The sequence below is a fragment of the Sinohyriopsis cumingii genome, chromosome 4, assembly GCF_028554795.1.
Source record: "Sinohyriopsis cumingii isolate HCF-2022 chromosome 4, ASM2855479v2, whole genome shotgun sequence".
NCBI classification, from domain to species: domain Eukaryota; kingdom Metazoa; phylum Mollusca; class Bivalvia; order Unionida; family Unionidae; genus Sinohyriopsis; species Sinohyriopsis cumingii.
In genome coordinates, this window is record NC_142964.1 from 36,550,902 (window position 1) to 36,571,706 (window position 20,805).

Below are 20,805 nucleotides of genomic sequence, written 5' to 3' on the forward strand. Positions count from 1 at the left end.
ATTCTCTTCTAAACTCGAAAATTTGAAATATGTTCAAAAACATTTTACAAATATAATTCGATATTTTCTCCATTGTTTGTTACTTTATTTATACGATTGATTTTGCATATATAAAATACATAATGCACAAAACGTGGTAAATTGAACATAAATACACATATATCACAATCCGTAATTAACTAATCATACCGAATATTGTATTCCTTGCAGGTTGTTAAAGATGATTTACTATTCTGGCGGAGATTTATTTAAGTGTGTTTGAATTCCTGTCGCTATGTCAGCTGTAAAACATCTCTATTTTATTTTTATCTGTTCCTTCTTGTAGTAGGTGAGAATTTGGGACCAAGTTTCCCCATTTAGTCACCTGACCCAGATTTATGGTATTAGTAAAAGTTAGTCATCGTATGCGTAAGAAACTGCTGTTCGCTGAACGCTAGACGTAAGGGGACTGCCATTTTCTGCTTGTAACTGTCATGGTATCCACAGGTGATTTGTGTCTGATACGGAAACACGCGCTTTTTGATTAATGGCTTGCGGTGTAATTCGACACAGAACGTTTTGTCTTTCCCTAAAATTGTCATATGACACATGTTTTTGCTTCATTCTGCTGATATAGAGACAGTTATTAACTTTTGATGTAAAACCGCAGACCTGTGTTTTGTAAAAAAATATTCATGATAAGTTGTTAATGTGTGTGTGTGTGTGTGTGTGTGTGTGTGTGTGTGTGTATGCGTGTGTGTCTATGTGTGTGTGTGATTTCGATTTTTAAAGTAGCGTTAAAAAAATCAGTCATATTTCCACATAACAATATGTAGTATAGAATATATGATATATAATATTCGCAACAAAATGCCATAGCTTTTAGAGTACGAAGGGAAGATAAATGCATACGGGTATTGTCCATTTAAGATGGAATAAAAAGAAAGATATAATTCATTCACGTTAGGAATGGAACAAAACTGAACTTCGATGGAATATACAGAGTTCGGGAGATATAACACATCAGGGGGCTATCAGTATAACACATCAGAGGGCTATCAGTATAACACATTAAAGGTTATCAGTGACTTAAACAATAGCCATCACACATTTACCCAGATGCACAATACTTTCCGCTTGCACTATCTTATAAGTCATGTCAAACTGCAAATAACAAAGATCCTGATCTGCCGTAGCACCTGCAGATCATGGTCTGTGTTGTCTGTTCTGTTGATTACTCGTAGGAAGCTGCACAAACCCAGATCTGCAGTCTCATTATGCAAACGGAGATCTGTCTTTGCAGTTTGCAGTTGGACTAGTCTTATGAGAGAGTATGTAGGTATGTTTAGATGTATATAAGTAACAAAGAAAAGCTGAAATCCCGTAATTATTTGAAACCTTGTGAAAGAAGTTTTTCGTGATTTTTGAGGTTGGTTTTGGGGAAAATTAAAGCTGGTAGTATTGCTGTTGATATCAAATAAAGTAACAGGATTTTGTCTTACTAGGCAAATCCTTAGCACCATTTATCCCTAATCATCTACCAACAGTCAGCCACGTTAAGATAGATAGGAACCGAAGAGATTAGCAACCAGTTTCAGAGAGAGGGAGAGAGAGAGGGAGGCAAGAGAGAGAGAGAGAGAGAGAGAGAGAGAGAGAGAGAGAGAGAGAGAGGAGGAGGAGGAGGACTAAATATTTGCAAGTTTTTGAAATTAATATTCGTTCATGTTAAAAATTCACATGTGTGTGTGTGTGTGTGTGCGCGCGCGCGCGCGCGTGCGCGCGCGTGTTGCTGAAGATCTCCAGTCCAACAAGCTTCATTCAGTGTCTGTAAATTGCAAATATTAACAACTGGATGCATGCTCGGGAAGACAAGCTATATTAATTGTCAACAATGCAGCTAGACACAGATCGTGTCGAGATAAAGGTAGTCATCGACCCAAAAGGACACGCAAAAGAAACAACGGAAGATCAAGCGTGACACGTCATGTGGAAAATAGACGATCCTGATTACAAGAGGTAACACGAACACATATATGTGCATGTCTTCTGTCACAGTGTTGCTGGTCACACCGGCCTTCACAGGGCATCTATATTTGAGCTTGACTCCAATGTACGAAAGTGTGCAACAGAACTCTGCGATACACACCTGATAGCAACATTAGCATTAGGGGATATGGATGCCCACTGCCACAAAAATATTTGGCAAAGTTGTCCACGGCCCTGGATGCACACTTCAAGACTAAAAAAGCGAAACGTAGCAGAAATTCCGTATCTAACAGCTCATAGCCAAGGCCTTCAAGCAGCATGTGAGTAAGACAAAGGAACAGTACTCAAATAGGCATGTGATAACGATTTTAATTGAGAGGCATTAACAATAGCAAAAGTAGACATCTTTAAAAGGAGACAAACATTCAATGGAAGGTTTCCTGCAGACTGTCAAGCACAATCTGTACCTATATTAATTACTGCATTAGTGAGTGTGATAGTGGATGGACCAGATATCAAATGGCAAACTGCTGCAAAGCAGCATCAATCTCGTGCATCTCTAACATCTCATGATTCATGGTGTTCAATAGCGCGAAATCTCGGACCAGCCATGCTACTACTAAGACCAGTCAAGCTACCCCAAAGAGCAAGCACAACAGAGGCACATAAACACCAGTACCTATCCACCTTGTCTTAAAGATCAGTGGCGAAGCAAGGTAGCGAGGCTTCGTTGACATTGTATACAGTTTACAACATGCATTTCTTGCGATCGTGTGTCCGCCATTTCTACAAGACATAGTCAACATGTATGACATAAGAATTTGTGGTGTAGCTCCAAAATCTTTCTAAACATCTGCTGTCGATAATATCGAACATAATCCTAGCACCAGTACAGGAACATATTCATTTACAGTGCATTAGCATTATTTGATGCAGCACCAAACAATGGAATTGTAAGGAACAGCACGCGATGTCCCCGTGATTAATGTAAGTGTGCAAAAGAGGAAACTATTGATACACTGCTTTGTTCATACACTTCCAGCATTATGTCTAGACTCGATCATGTTGCGCCTCGTACAATAGGACATGCGAAACCCGAAGTGTGTAGTCTAGCCAATGTATTAGTAAAAGTGTATGAGCGACCAAACCATCTGAGGCAACTACTTTGTCTCTGGATTCCCAAGACGTGTATCTGTTATTGGCAGTTTACCTGCCATGTTTCATTACACCCATTATTACCAGACTATACAAAAACAGTTACCCTCAGGACGTTTTATTTTAGACTGCGACCATTTTATTGCCATGATATAGCATTGCATGAATGTGGTCACGTTTGTGGTGCAACACATGAACACATACCAGGTACCAGTGTTATTTTGGCCCAACCACTATTTGTTATTACTAAAACAATCCAGTGCAAATTTCTTGACGCTCAGGGAGAAGACAATCTGTTGATTATGTTTGCTGGACTCCATATTGAAAATGCTGCATTCGAGGTCTTAGGAGACAAGGTAGGCAGTGTTTGGACAGTTTCCATTTATACTGCTGATAATAGTACAAGTGGAGTAGCGAATACTTGATCAAGGCTGGAAACCTTACTAGGACTAGGCATTCCCACCAAACCACAGCAAATACTTGATCAAGGCTGGAAACCTTACTAGGACTAGGCATTCCCACCAAACCACAGCAAATACTTGATCAAGGCTGGAAACCTTACTAGGACTAGGCATTCCCACCAAACCACAGCAAATACTTGATCAAGGCTGGAAACCTTGCTGGGACTAGGCATTCCCACCAAACCACAGCAAATACTTGATCAAGGCTGGAAACCTTACTGGGACTAGGCATTCCCACCAAACCACAGCAAATACTTGATCAAGGCTGGAAACCTTACTAGGACTAGGCATTCCCACCAAACCACAGCATGTTCCGGCTTTATTCTGCAGCACCAGGCACATCATAGATACAATGAAACTGTTCCAAATGGATAAGAATCTATGGATTTCACAACTTGACGTCAGAATATGTTAGCTGAACTACCCTAATTTCAATATTAGTCAACTGTTCTTGAACAAGATATTTTCGTACTCCAGTTGGCAGTATCAAATCGGTATGTTAATACATCTGGCTTTAGAGTAAAACTGTACGTAATCAGCATTTGCTCCTTTTTTAGTAGGTCGTTTCATAAGTCTGGTAAAAAAATGTATGCGATTTTATTGAAGCAAATTGTCGATTTTTTCTACTAGTTTACTTCTTCGGATATGGTTCAATGTCATTAGAAAATTACCAAAATTCTTGATGGTTGCCACCATGGCATATATACTCATTTGAAAATTTATGAAAAACCCCAAAATTTTCAGCGATTGTTCTGTTTAAGTTGTCTTTATTCGTCCGTCTTAATTTCTTTCTTGTTTGAATGTCTATTAAAGGTGGTGGTACGTTTTGTTTCTCGTTTATTTTGGTACTATTTATATAAATATTAATTTTACTTTATTTAACTGGAAATAGTTTAATGTCTATTTCACTAATATTTATTGTTAGATATATAAATATGTTTAAATTGTGGATTCAATTTTATCACAAGCGCAGCCTCACTATCGGGTCCTACCCTTGATGTACATATTAGTTTTCAAACAATCATTGCAAATAAACATAAAAATCAACAACCAGCTACACACCAAAATACCATATGAACATATTAAGAGGCGGGAACACATATTCAAAATCCCCGCGACTGTTGAGACATGTCCACACAGAAGTTAGGCCGTAATTACATATCTAGCGTTGATTGTGACCTTAGAAGGTTTTGGAAGCGAACTTGTTTACAAATGGTAATTTTCCATTAAGATGATAGAGCTATTGCGAGACAGGTCAAGTGCGGATGTATATAATTGAGGTTTTATCAGCAAAATCGTCATTCCTACGTTAAGTTCGATCGTATTTACCATTGTGTAAGGATATAATTAGATAAATTACAGTGTTCATTGACATTTTGGACAAAATCACTATTTTGGGAGTATTAAAATTTACTCAGAGACATTCTGAATTATATCTTTGTGATATATCAAGTCTGCCGACACATCGGCTCATTCAAGAATTTAATTCATTCGGAATACTCTATACTTTTAAACTTGTGATTTAACTGTTAGGATTATTTGGAATTTAATTCACATTCCTGTAAGTTCCTTTTACATTTTCACGTTGTAAAAGAGAATACATTTGTTTGTTAATTTTACTCAACTCGTTAGTTTCACTTCTTTCTTTTACTTTGTTTAACATCGTACATTCATAATATAAATTGGGGTCTATACCAGGATCTGGATTTCTTTAAAATTTAAATTGACTTTTCGTAGTTTTCTTTGTCCCAGGTATAGATTTTAATTTCACATATTTGAGGCATATTTGATGATACTAGTAAGCTATCACAAAGTCATCTGAAGTGGCGAACTTTGTGTTAAATCCTTGCCAGGAAGGGGTAGAGTCTTTCAGAAAAGAACGAGTTTCTTGAGCTTGCCAGACGTTATGATCTTTCTGAATCTAAGGCTTCTTTAATGAAGCGAGAGATAAATGTTTTGATTTTTTATTTGGTGGAACATAATTTTTTTTATACAAAAGTGCTTTGGGTTTGATTAGTAAGTATGTATCTGGTTTTAATAGGCAGTTAATAGAATTGCAGCTTTAAAAACGAACCAGATTGTAAAAGCTTCATCTTCAGAAGGCAGTCATGGAAATCCGACAGATAGAAAAGAGAGAGCAATGTATGAGTGGAGACAAAAGAAACCTAAATACAATATAAATTAAAAGAATTATAAATGGCAGGCGTAGCTCACTCTCCTCCTCCCACCTTTCACACACAAGTTCCGGTTTTTTGATGTTACCAGAAATAGAAAGTTAGTACCCCCCCCCCCCCTTTTTAAAGAAATCAGGTAGATCAATAATATCTTCATTGCGTGAAAATTGCTGAAACCTTGAAATTTCCAATAGAGCACTGGTGTGGACTTTGTTAATAAAACGTTCGTGTAGTCAACACTTTACTGTCGGTACAAAATCGTTATGACGTGGTTAAGGAAGGGTTGTATCTTGAAGGGTTATGAATCGACAAAGTTTTTTTAGGAATTGTAGAAAAGAAACAAGACAAACTCATTTAGAATCTGCTAGGGAAAAGAACAGCTTTTTGATAGGTGGCCAAGGAGGGTGATCAACATTACGATAAACTCCGACAACTCAAATTTGTCGAAGAGTTCAAGAAATGCACCAGTCTTTATGAGCAAAATGTGGAAACCTTGGGAAATGCTGCTTGAACAGCTGATGAGTATTCCTTGACTCACGAAGTTTCATTTGTTTATAAGTCGTCCTCTCGCCAGTTTTTTGGTTAAAAAAATCATCTGTCTCATACGAGTACTTCAGAATTGCAATCTGGCACTACTTATAGAAAACAAACTTTTAATTTGTTTGACAAAAATCTTTATCTCTTCTTACTTGGACATATTGCTAAAAAAAAGAGTTATTTCTGATTACTATAGTTTGAAAAATAAGCAACAGATTAGAAACAGAGCTACTCCGAATGCTGTTATTTGTACCACGTGAAGGTAACGGTTTGGTGCTGAAAGCAATACGTTGTGTCAAACATTCCCCCTGTATGATACTATTTTGGAGAATTGTGCACCATTCAAGTCGAAAGGCTCCATCTCATTTAATAGTTTTTCTGCCAAGCGAATTTTATTAAAATATTAAGGGATACAAAAGCTTCTATGGGTAGTTTACTAGCAGCTACCTCGCCATTCTCTATGAAGTATACTTGTAATGAAGGTGTTAATATTCACGGACTAGAGTGTGGCTTTGTTAATGTTCCTCTAAATTGTATCAGTTCGACATCAGACGTAGTCTCAGGACCCGTGACTGTCGGAGCGGTCGCTTCGTTACGTATTAAGGATTTATTACTACCGGTATGCAATGACTTAGCTGGAGATAAGGTCGTGGTAAATTTATTTGTATCTGACAAGCATTGTTTGGATCGGAGAGCTGATCCTGTTGAGACTGAAATCACTGACGTGTACTATCAAATTGTTCTTCCGAAGTCATATAGTCAGGACAGTTTTGGTTGAACCCATAAAACTCCTTTTGCTGGTCATACAGGAGATAATAAGACTTATCACAAGGTATTGAATCAGTTTATATGATTTGGTCATATTGAATTGATACAGAAAAATAAACTAATGTATTATTGTGTTCTGTTAGAGAATTAGTTCACGAATCATTAGGCTTTAGTCTCATTGAACTAGTTTTTGGACATAATGTACGTGAATTATAGATGTTACTCAAAGAGAAACAGCTTTCAAATGAAGATCCCAGTATTAAATTTGTTCACTATGTTTCTTGTTTTTTTAAAAAAAGTTGGTAAATGCTTGTTAAGTAGAAAAGAATTAATCTTCATGCCACTAAGTCAAGAATGAAATTAAGGTATGACAGAAATACAAAGGAAAAGAGTTTTCAGCCTGGTAATAAAGTTCACGTTCTCTTTGTCCATACCTCAAAATCATTTTCTGGCTCAATGGTATGGTCCTTACACAATTCGAAAGAAAATAAATGATGTTTAAACTAAATTATTGATACTCCTGGCTGGCAAAAACAGAAACAACTTTGTCATATAACTGTGTGACAAGAGTACATTAGTAGGGATAGCAAAGTTAACCATGCAAACAATTTGGTTGCACATGTCCCAAACATTGAGGATGTAAACGATGTAATGCAATCCAACAGTAGAGACTTTGGTTAAACTAATCTTCTAAACTTAGACATAATATAAAAAAATTGGACCTACAACTTTTGCATCTGCTACCACAGGAAAAGAGTGAACTGAAACAACTATTATGTAAATATGAGTAATTTTGTTGAAACCTCTCAAGCAGGAACCTTGGAAAAAAGAAAGTCAATATTTAACTGAGAACGCTTTCGTTGAACCAAATAAAAGTAATTACATGAGGGGAGGTGTTATGTTATATATATATATATATATATATATATATATATATATATATATATATATATATATATATATATATATATATATATATATATATATATATATATATAATTTATTTTGTGTGTTTGACCTTTGTCCGTAATGGAGGACATGTTTTGGTGCGTACCTGCTTTTGTTATGTTTGAAAGTTCTACATAGATGTTTACTTTGGTCTGAACTCAAGCCTTGATTATGACCCTTGAAGGTTCCGTAAGCGAACGTGTATACAGTTTGGTATAATTTTCCGTTAACTTGATACAGCTTCATTAGAAAATGTTATTGCAACATAGCTTACATGGGTATATAAAAGACGTTTTGTCAACAAAGTCTTTATTCCTCATATAGTTTCAGTCATATTTACTATTGTTTACAGACGTATGAGGAATCATTGGAATTACAAAAAGCTCTGTTTTTTGGATTATTTGTGAATTCATTCAACGATATTCGGGATGATATTATTATGATACATAAAGACTGTTGACATTTTAGCTCACTGAAAACTATTGGTACATCAATACATTCAAGATTGTCACTCTACACTTTTGGCTTTGCGATATAACCATTGAGGATTATTTGTTATTTAATTGTTGACACTGTAAGTTCCTCTTAAATTTTGACTTTGTAACTTGGAGAATAAATGTATTTCTTTATTTTAAAAAGCTTATTATTTTGCTTCTTTCTGTTACTTTGTGTAAGACCATTTATTCGTGATACGACTAACTGCTTGCCGATTCGCTAGTCCATAAACTTGCAATCCGACAGATGGTTAACCAACCAGATCACTACACAACATTTTTTTTTTTTACAGAAGAAGAATACAATACAGTCGTAGTCAATATTCTTACTATGTGTACTGCTGCATCTGATTCTACAATCCTTATCCGGATTGTCGTTGTTAATTTGGCTATAAAATGTAGATTGAAAGCATTTTCTGTGGAGACTAACCAAACAGTTTCATTTCTTGATATGGATAACATTATTGGAAATTCAACTGACTATTAATATACCACTATAAAGTCCGAAAGATTTATTCTGGATTAATAACAATTAAAAAAAACGTTGTGATACATATCACCAGCAAGCAATCTTATGTCTACCCACCCACCCACCCCATCCAAAAGTGGTCTACATGTTCATTGAATAAGCCCATGGAAATTATGAACTTTCAATCAATGTACACAATAACTTTAAATATTGTCATTTCTGGCAGTTTTTGTCAGTCTTCGTAAGTCATTCCCATCTGTTTTTGCAGTCTTGATAGGTCATTCTGGTATATTTTTTTTTAATCTTCATTGGTCTTTCCTGGTAGTTTCTTTTTTCAGTGTTCATAGGTCATTTATTGTAGTTTTTCTTTTTTCAGTGTCCATAGGTCATTCATTGTAGTTTTTTTCAGTCTTCGTAAATCATTCCTTTCTGTTTTTCCTGTCTTGATAGGTCATTCTGGTAGGTTTTTTAAAATCTTCATTGGTCTTTCCTGGTAGATTTTTTTCAGTCATCATTGGTCATGCCTACTAGTTTTTTTTTCTCGAGTCTTCATGAGTCATTCTTAGTACTTTTCCAACATGCATAGGTCATTCCAAATTGTTTTCCAAGTCTTCATAGGTGATTCTTAGTGGGGTTTTTTTCAAGTCTTCGTAGGTAATTCCTGGCAGTTGTTCCAGTCTTCATCGGTTTATGGGAGAGTCTTATGACATATTGTTTGTTATGTACCATAGAATTAGCTGTGACAGAAGACAGCTTTTGTTTCCCATCCTCTAGACCATGACTCGAATGCAAATAAGTATGTTCACATGCCCGCATGATTAGATGATATAATAGAATCAGTCTCACTTCTGAGCTAGCATATTCTAATTTCGACAAACTTTATCATGAAATCAACCGGTAGAACTGTCATCAGTGGTGCGAGACGAGGATGTGTTTGATCAAAATAAATTAAAGCAGTATTTTGCCGCTCTACAAAGTAAGAAAAGGTTCACTATTTTATCGGCGTATTAATCGGTTAGTATGTGTAATTCAGTAATTGAGCGAGGTTCATTTGTCTCCACCCGCTCCGCTGTCTTTGACAATTTGCTCGAGGGATCGAACGTACATTCGATCAGATAGGCCTTTTGAAATTTTAAATACCTGCAGTTTTCTACAGCTTTAATATAAAGTCATCTACGCTTGATTGAATGTTCATGATGAAGCAATTGATGAAACGAAAAATAAATTTATTTCAACAATCATGCAACTACTATCATTTGATGCTGCGATTCACCAATTCCAAATTCGTGATTCACGCATATGCACTGAATTATTTGATTTCACTTGTTACTTGAAGCAAATATTTAAAGCATCAGAGAATTTACCTTGCGTTGAACCTGAGATTTATGCAATATCTGCATAACATTTTCCAATAGCTAAAAATCGTGTTTGTAACTTGAAACGAGTACATATTATTCATCTAAAAATATACTACTACTACTAATACTACTACTACTACTACTAATAATAATAATAATAATAACAATAACAATACAATTATAATCATAACGACAAAAACCTAATCAGAGAAATATAACTGATGCAGTGATTAAGATTATATTTTTTTTCTTTTTTTGAGGAGAAATTTCTGGACATAAAATGTACAATAACAGTTGTATTTTTTTTAGGACAACACAATATTTCGAACATAAGTGAGGCGCTTGATGGGTCTTTTCGGACAACACATTATTATTGACATAAAGTGAGGCGCTTGATGGGTCTTTTCGAAAAATATAGTATTAAGGAAATAAGCAAGGTGCTTGATGAATCTTTTCGGATAACACAATATTATGGAAATAAATGAGGCACTTGATGGGTCTTTTCGGAAAACATAGTATTATGGAAATAAGCAAGGTGCTTGATGAATCTTTTCGGACAACATAATATAATGGAAATAAGCATGGCGCTTGATGAATCTTTTGTTGTAGAGGAAATGGTACAGAATTTATATAATTCTTCAAGACGTGTATCCTCATACAACGATGCACCCGTGTGTGTGTGTGTGTGTGTGTGTGTGAGTATATATATATATATATATATATATATATATATATATATATATATATATATATATATATATATATATATATATATATATATATATATATATATATATATATATATATATATATATATATATATATATATATATATATATGTGTGTGTGTGTGTGTGTGTGTGTGTGTGTGTGTGTGTGTGTGTGTGAAGGCAGGGATTCTCAATATGGCATCAAAGAGCACGAACACCTTTGCACAGAGATGAGGAGATTTAAGCAATGACGTATAAGTGCCCCCTTCTTAACTGCAGGAAAGAGTTTTTGAGTGAGCCTAACTTTAATGACCCTTTAATTATGCACACAGGGACAACGCCATACACACCTATAATATGACACGTGGCGGCTGAAATAGTACTCTTGATACACACCTATAGTATGACACATGGCGGCTGAAAAGAAGTACCCTTGGATCGAGCATGCCTATAATATGACACATGGCGGCTGAAAAGAAGTACTCTTGGATCGAGCATGACATGAAGTGCCTCAAGAAATCAGAAACAAAAAAAAAAACATCTGTAACGAATATTTCAAATCTTACGGACCAGAAATAACATCATGGATCCTGTCCATAAAGGAAAATGCTTTACATTCAGAATCTGACGCGGAATTTAAACAGGATCCAAAATCTTTCCCACCTCCATACAGTATGCATAATTAAGAAATAAGTTATATATGAAAGACATCTCCAAGTCTTTAGGCTATCTCTGCAAAATATTGGTAACTATGCATAAATTGAATACCAATTGAAAAAGCAGTACTGTTAGGATCGATAATTACATTTTTTGTCGCGGTGGGGTGGTGGGGGTGGTGACGGCATTACTGGGATAGGAAATGACATGCCAGTTCAGCTGGGGCCTTTAATCTTGCCCTATTTGCGTTTTTTTTAATGCATCCTGTGTCTTCCGGAAGATCAAAATTGGTTGCTAAAAACAACAATATTGTTACAAAAAAAAAATATTAATATAAAATCGCTTTATATTGCTCTTTCTCTCTCGCAAATAATAGATTTTTCTCAACAACCAGCACGCGCAAATCTTCTCTTTCTTTAATGAACGGGGGAACTTCGTACAACATAGTGAATCTTTGAAAATAAATGCTGACATTGCAATTTCTGTAAATCGTAGATTGGTCTTTCCTTTGGAACACAGGGTGGGTATTCTCGGACGTAAGGTCAGGAGTCCAATAAACAGATCAGATGCCTTCATGTAGAACTTCTATAAATACAATGTGGATAGATGGTAGATTTTTCAAGTAGAGTAGATCAGCAGCAAACACTATTCCATCTTTTGGTAACAAAAAGAAAATAACTTCTCAGCTTCTTATATGAATATAAACTTCAGTGAATTTTACGACATCTCGACGTATAAAATGTAAATAAATGTCGGATTTAATAATGATCTGACTCTTAATTTTAATGATCTTTATAGAAAATAAATAAATACTTCCTTGAAGCTTGTTTGTATAATGAAATATATTTAGATGTAACCATATATTATTGCAACATAATGAATATAAATGGGTCCAAATGGTATTGTAACATATTGAAATATATCTAGATGTGACCATATGGTGTTGTAACATATTGAAATATATTTAGATGGGACCATATGGTATTGTAACATATTGAAATATGTCTAGATTGGACCATATGGTATTTTAACATATTGAAATATATCTAGATGGGACCATATATTATTGCAATGTTAATTAATAGAATGAATTGGATCCACATATTGTATATACTGCATGCATATTACCGGTTTGAACAAGTCGAAACGAGTCAGTCTCAACCACTGTGCCCATTATTATCGATATAACGTCTGATTCTCGTGTTTCTTCGCAGCTGTGTCTTATTGTTATGACATAAGATACTGTTAATTTGAGCCATAGTGTCCTGAACAAGTGCGTCAGCCAGCTCTTCACTTTAAACGTCAGCTAAGTTAATATCTGCTTCAGAATAATTGTCTTCATCTGACACAGGAAGTTGTGTGATCGGATATTTCAGCATCTCATGCACAAATCTTGTGTATGCTTATCGGTTTGTCTGAACGCTATCCGATTACAATAATCTTTCCGAGTAATATCATATAAACATCTACTGTAGTCTGGTTTATTCTGCGGGTATTTTAGATTGACTTAAGTAAGTCATTATATTGCTTGGATTTGTTATATACCGACGTATCTTGGTGTAATTGGAGGTTAGTCAGAGGTTTGTCCTTTTGTCTCTTGCAGCATATTTTAGCCATTGTCCATAGATCGATGTAGCAATGCTATGCAACCATTCTTCCTCGCACTGTTAATTAATTCTTCTATCATTCTGCGAAATACATCAGTCGACAATCTTGGAATTTTCATGACATGCGTAACTTGAAATATATTGCTCATTTTTATCCTGGTACAGTGTAAGTACTTCGCTTAAGATGAGGACTAATATTTCGGTCGCCACCGGTCGCGTCCAGCTTCAAAAGCATTTACTTAAACGTTGTGCCTAAGCAGTCAAGAAGTTTATTTTTGCGTATTGAAGATAATAATGCGGTAAATTACGTGCACACAAAGTAGTAGCTTGGCGCCATTGCATTTGTTTCAAAGTTCCATACTGATCGATCAAATGCATGTTCCCATTTGTGTGACGATAATGACGTTTTCGTCTTCGTCGTTTTCCCGCTTAGCAGCGCCTTCTTCAGTATAGCTTTGGTTAGGGTAGAGAAAGATTTTTTCTAATTTAATTCGGTGTAGATTTCTGCACATTGTTCTCACTTAGAGGACAGGACGTGACTGTTTGGATTTGCGAAGGAAATTTGACCTATGCTTCATAGGGCCTCCAAAAGGTCAGTAAAATGTCCATGAACACTACATTGCAAAATTTACATTTTGTATCTCATTTCAGAGGTTTATTTTGAAAGAAAACATTTTAGTGATGGCAAGAAAGATCAATCAGCACAAAAATTTGGCGGAAAATAACCATCGACAGCAAGACGCATACATTTCTGACACTTTCTAACTGGTTTTCTTCTTTCTTCTTTTAACCCTCCTACGAAAACTGGAAGGAATTTATCTTAATTGCTGCTATATTTTCTTCTTTTTGTTGTTGACTTTATAACGTTTTTCTTGCACATCATAGGCTATACATGGCGGCCTGTATAACTGGTGGAGGAAGAAATCGAGAAAAACCTAGGGAAGAGCCAACAACCTACGGGAAGATACTGACAATTTTTCTCACATACCAACATATGCCGAGGGTATAATCTTGTATCGTCATATCCATGTTCAGTTCCATTTTCTTGTTCTTCAGTGTCTAGATATTTATGATCAGGTTCTTCTATATCACTATTTCTTTAAGTCTGGAAATGGATCTAACGTGCACACAACAACCACAGAGCGTTTAAACGTTCTTCATTCCTACCAACTAAAACGCATTGAGATAAAACCATGCTCCATATCTTTCAAAGTAAGCTCGGCGGGTGTATCGTTGTACTCAGAGTATAACTTTATGAGTGATATTTGCATAAATGAATTCCTTAAGGATGTGTTTACTTTTTCCTTTCGATATTTGATCCTCAGATAATAATAATAATATTTTTAATAATATTTTCATTGTCCAATTGTTTTCTTTTCTTTTGCTAACTCATTAGGTCGATGTGATCACATGGTCTTTACTCATTATCATATCTAGGTCGTTATCCGAAGAGTTCCGAATGTGTTCGTCGGATGTAATACTTGTACTAATCCATTGTCTGAATAAAAAAAAAACGAATATAATTTAATATAAATATGTTTAGTATATTTAGTTGACCACAGTTGTTCGGTTTAATAATTAGGATCAGCTATTTTGCGAATGTTCGTTTAAGGTTGAATGGAATAGCTGTAAGTCACTATAGAGAACAGTACATTTTTTATTACAACATGCATAAAATGAAACTGAGACGGAGTAAAGACAGCTCATGGGGTTAAATTCTTAAAAGATCGAGATCATATGGATATCAAGTGAAAAGCACACATCCGATTAATAAATAACTTGGTATAACCTTATCTGTTCAAAACAAAAACATAAGAAAAAAGGAAAATGTATGTATGTATGTATGTATGTACGTACGTATGTATGTATATATGTATGCATGCACTTTCCGTTCTGTTTGGTGCATATTTGTAATGTTCTCTCTCTCTATCAAAATGTAGTTATTTCCAAAATCCTAATCTGACTATATACACGTATAGGTCTGCTTTTGCTCTGCCAACTATGTCAGCATTTGAAATCTTTCAAGTCTACCTATATATCTACATGTATTATTTACATTTGTACTTTTATATAACATTACAAACTATCGGCATAATATTGTAAGGTACCAACAGAGATATAAAAGAAAGAAAAGTTTAATGAATATAATGGGCGTTCCTTAAAATATACCTTATTTTCTCATTTATTTACTCATGTTGGGATATTATGTTTGGGGCAACTCAAATTTTCCACGGGCAAGTTCAATTTCAGTTTTACAGGCAGCTTGTTGCAAACTCAAGACTGTTAAAGGACTGAAATTCCATCAATAAAACAATGTCACAATTTTTTTCAGTTATAGCTAGGATAAGCTTTCTAAAGATCCATTTTCCAAAAACTAACTTACATTATCAACCAATCCTAGCCAGCCAAACCAATGTATATTCTATTTTAGGTTCACCCATTTCGAAACTGTTTCCCATTTTCCCATACAGTTAGTACCTAGTGACCTCAATAGATGCTGTCCGCCATCAATTACGACCATAGTAACCAGATATCGTTTCTGGTAGCCCAACAACGTTTAGGTCTCACTGGACAGTTTGTCTGGTGAATTTTCATCCGACAATGACCTATTGCAGGAAAATGAGAATAATTTTACACTGAAGATACAATTAAAAACAAGCTAATGAATTTTGTTAGAAGCATACCCGTGAGATTTTCACTGTGGCAATTAGGTTAATTCCTGATGCAACTAGTGGATTTTATACTGAACCAATACTGCCACAAACCCCTAAATTTTACATTCACTTTTGACAGCAAAGAGCTATTTTGAATATTTTCCTTTGACAAGGCAACTAAAAGAATCAGTATGTGCCTTATGCATGAATAACGTTCACTAGTACTATAACAAATTAGCATACGTTTGATCACCCCTCAACCATTTGGATTTTTAGATATTTACCTCTGTAGCAGACACACGTAAATACGTAAGTTACGCATTTGATTTCCAATGCTCGTCTAACTGTGACAGGCAGTAACCAACAACCCAACCCATTTCCAAGCCTAACTCAAAGTAAATCTAAAAAACATCATTACATATTTAACTTATTTGTGAATTGATAAATGCTAGGCTTGTGATAATTAGGTTCATGCCATCTACCTAAAAAATTAAGGATGTGTCAAAATACGAAACTATCCAGTGAGACCTTTGTTGTATGACTAGACAATTGCAGGTCGGAAGCAAATTCGGAAAATGAAGGGAAAGCAAAGGACATGCTTCCTTCTGACAGAAAAAAAAAAACATTTCGCTCTCCACTTATGTTTAATAATGTCCGCAGTGAGAAAGTTGGAATTATCGGAATGCATACTGTGAGAGATATTGCTTCTATTTTTATCAAGGCAATACCTCCCAGTACTATGTATTCTGCTTGAAAGCACATCCAGTCGGGGGAACCTCAGTTTTTTATGTGAAGCAAGAAAAAGCCTCTGGTGTTTAAATTGGGTTGATGTCCCCATTTTGTGGGGAAATTAAAGACATAAACGCCAAAATTCTTGCACAAGACAGTTGTTCGCAGGCTAAGATTTGTGAACGATCTAAATAACGTATCAATTCAATAAAATAAAATGAAAGCAGCTGTATAATTTTTTTTTCATTAAACAATACTGTCATGAAAATGAGGGAGTCTCAAGTTGTTACACAAACAGTATTTATTCACACACGTGCTGAGTACACATCAATAAGCTTCCATGATAAATTCCGGCGCGCCCCTCCTCCGGGAGCAGTCCCTATCTAATGTTGCAGCTGCTAAGGGGAGCAGTTATTAGTTAGAACTAGCAAGTAAACTACGATATGTCACATCTCCCCTCTTTTAAGATTATATGAACATAAGATTTTGCTTATGAGTAGATATGAAAAACAATGATAAAATTCTGTCCTTGTATCTGAACTGTCCACTGAAAGAATTTAACGGAATTGATTTATATAATAGGTTACTGTAAACTTGCACAGGATAGTCCTGATTCTAATACTATAGAAAAACCTAAAAGTCCAGTTCTAATGGAATAATTCAGAAAACGAATACTAAACAACGCGTTGGCACATTTATAAAAGTCACTTTCTTAGACAAAATCACTGAATCTGGCTGGTTTTCGGACGACTGTCCCACTTAAAGTCCGCACTGGAGTGTTTAGACTGTTTGGCCCATTGGGTACAGCTGGCTTGCTGGGGGTTGGCTGGACTGGGTCACACTGGGTGGAACAATCATCAGATGGTGGCACGGGCTCCGTGTTATTGAGAGACTTTGTGCTGGATTCCAAATGACTCCTAACAGGACACTGTAGGGACTCCGTTGAAATGTCTGTTGACGTATTTGTCTCGGCTGGAAGTAGATTCTCAGGGCTTTTCATCCGCTGTACATGGATTCGATTGCGCCTGTATATCCCTTAAGGAGTTTTTACCAAGTAGCTTCTTCGGTCTTTGTCGGCTTGAATAACTACGCCTGATGTTGACCACTTGTTATCATTTCCATGCCATTTGATTCTGACGCTGTCTCCCTCAGTAATATCTGGCAAATTATGTGTAGTGTAGCGCCGGTTGTAAAAGAATTCATATCTTTGTTTTGTCTTAAGGTCTCTCTGCCTGATGATTTTGAGGTTTGGCCACTTGGGGTTTAACTTCTTTTCAATAATGGGTAATGTGGTCCTCATCTGGCGCCCCATCATCAATTGGGCTGGGGTGGCACCTGTCGCAGTTGTCGGTGTGGCTCTATAAGCCATCAAGGCAAGGAATACATCATCCTGCTTAAGTATGGATTTTGCTATTTTGACATCACTTTCTGCCTCACCATTCTCTTGTGGGTAGTGAGGACTGGTAAATACTTGTCTGAAGTTGTATTTCTCAGCAAATTCTTTGAATTCTGAGGAAGTGAACTGGGTCCCATTGTCTGAAACTACAATTTCTGGGATTCCCCATCGTGCAAATGTGCTCTTTAGCTTTCCAATTACCTGCTGGGAGGTTGTTTTTGTTAGATGCATAGTTTCCAAATAGTGTGAAAAGTAGTCAATAGCTACCAGGTATCTTTCTTGTTTGATTTCACAAATATCAATTGCAATTTTCTGCCATGGTCTGTCTGGTAGAGAGGTTGTCTTCAGTGGTTCCCTCCTCTGTGCTGGCTTCCTAATCTGACAAAATTCACATGTCTCTATTTTGTCTTGGATCTGTCTCGCGATTCCAGGCCACCATACACAACTTTGGGCTCTCACACGGCATTTGGCTAATCCCTGATGACCCTCGTGAATGGTAACAAGAATTCCGGGCCTTAAGACTGTAGGTATGATAACTCTGTCCCTGAAGAGAAATAGGTCGTTCTGAATTGAAGGTTCACTGTGTACAGCAAAGTATGGATGTACATTTAGGGGACAGCTATGTTTCTTATCCGGCCATCCATTTTTGGTGAAAGTCATTGCAGTCTGCAGATTGTGGTCACTCCTGTCACCTTCTTTTATTTGTTCTAATTTCATATCCGAAATTGGCCTGCATGCCCCCATTGACTCTATAAAAACTTCCATTTCGTCTTCGTATGTGGCTTCCTGGCCCAGGAGAGGGCTCCGAGAAAGGGTGTCTGGAACTACCAAAAGCTTCCCAGCTACATACTCTGCCTTTGCGTTGAAGCGTCTCAACCGCATGAACAGTCGTTGACACCTTAAAGGAGCTTTATCTAAATCATGTGTGTTTATCAATGGCACTAAAGGTTTGTGGTCCGCGTGCAATCTGAACGAGTCCAGCCCAACAAGATATCGTGAAACTTTTTCGCAGGCCCACACACATGTAAGGCACTCCTTCTCTATCTGTGCATATTTAACCTCTGCAGGGGTGAGTGTTCTGGAACAAAAGGCAACTGGTTTGAGTTTCTCTCCATGTTGTTGGAATGTTGCCCCACCAATTCCATAACTGCTGGCATCAGCGCTGACAACTGTTATCTTGCCAGGGTCATAAAATGCTAAGACTGGTGTGGATGTCAGCATCTCCTTGACTTTCGCGAAGGCATAATCATGGTCTGGGTCCCCAATACCAGGCTGTGTCTGATTTCACCAGGTCCATAATTGGTAGCATTATTGTAGACAAGCCTGGAAGAAATCTACCAAGGTAGTTGATCATGCCCATGGTGCGACGAAGCTCACTGATATTTAATGGAGCAGGTAGCTCCATCAGGTAGCTCCATCACTGCGGAAACCTTTGCTGGACTGAGGAGTATGCCATCCGAGCTAATCACGTGACCGAAGAATTCCAGTTTGTTCTTCCTAAATTCACATTTTTCTTTGTTGAGCTTGAGACCACTCCTGTTGAGCTTTTCCAGTACCAGTTTTAGGCGTCTGTCATGCTCCTCTAAGGTTCTGCCATAAATGAGTATATCATCCATAATGGCCTCTACCCCTTCATAGCCAGTCAGCAGCTCTGTCATTTTTCTCTGAAAAATCTCTGGAGCAGACGTAATACCAAATGGAACTCGTTTAAAGCAGAAGCGACCCAGTGGTGTAATAAAGGTGGTCAGTTTTGCACTTTCTGGATGTAAAGGTATTTGATAAAATCCGCTTTCTGCATCAAGTTTGGAGAAGACAGTGGAGCCTATCAGCTTCGGTGATATATCATCTAGAATAGGGAGCAGATATCTTTCCCGTTTGACAGCCTCATTGAGCTTCTTCAAGTCAACACAAATTCTGACTTTGCCATTTTTCTTAGGGACTGATACCATAGGCGCACACCATTCTGTGGGCTCAGTTACTTCCTCAATGATGCCTTCCTGCTGCATATGGATCAGTTCTTCTTTCACCTTCGACAACAAGGGAAATGGTACACGCCTGGGTGCAGCTATACTGTATGGCCTGGCATCATCCTGGAGAATGATCTTTACTGGCTCACACTTCAACAGGCCAAAGTGCCCAAAGGCTGTTTTGTTGATCTCTTCAACTCTTTTCACAAGACCCGTTGCATGTGCAACTGCACGTCCAAGGAGATTATTGGCACGTGGTCCCTTGACGACAAATACCCGAAACTGGTATGATTCATTCTTATTGGTAGTATGTGCCATAAACTCTCCTCCTGAATCCAGAATCCCTCCAGGGCTACACAACTTGGATTCCGATTGTCTCAGCTTTGGTTTTGTTGGAAGAGAGTTGTATGTTGCTTCCGACATAACTGTTGCGTCCGCTCCAGTGTCTATTTTGAAGTGAACTGAGGCGCCACAAATGTTCAAAATCACACGCCATGCCTCCTTATCATCATCACACATAGTTACTGAGCCAAGGAAGAATGCTTCTTGGTATTCTGCATAATCTGTAGCTGATGTTTCATTGAATGTGACCTCATTTACTCTTTTTGAGCGACAGACAATGGCAAAGTGGTCAAGCTTGTTACAACTTCTGCACTGTTTTCCTTTAGCGGGACATCTCTCACCTCTACCATGCCTCCTGTTGCATTTGTGACATGTTTGTTGTGCTGTTGTTTGACCAATCTGATTTAGTTTGCGC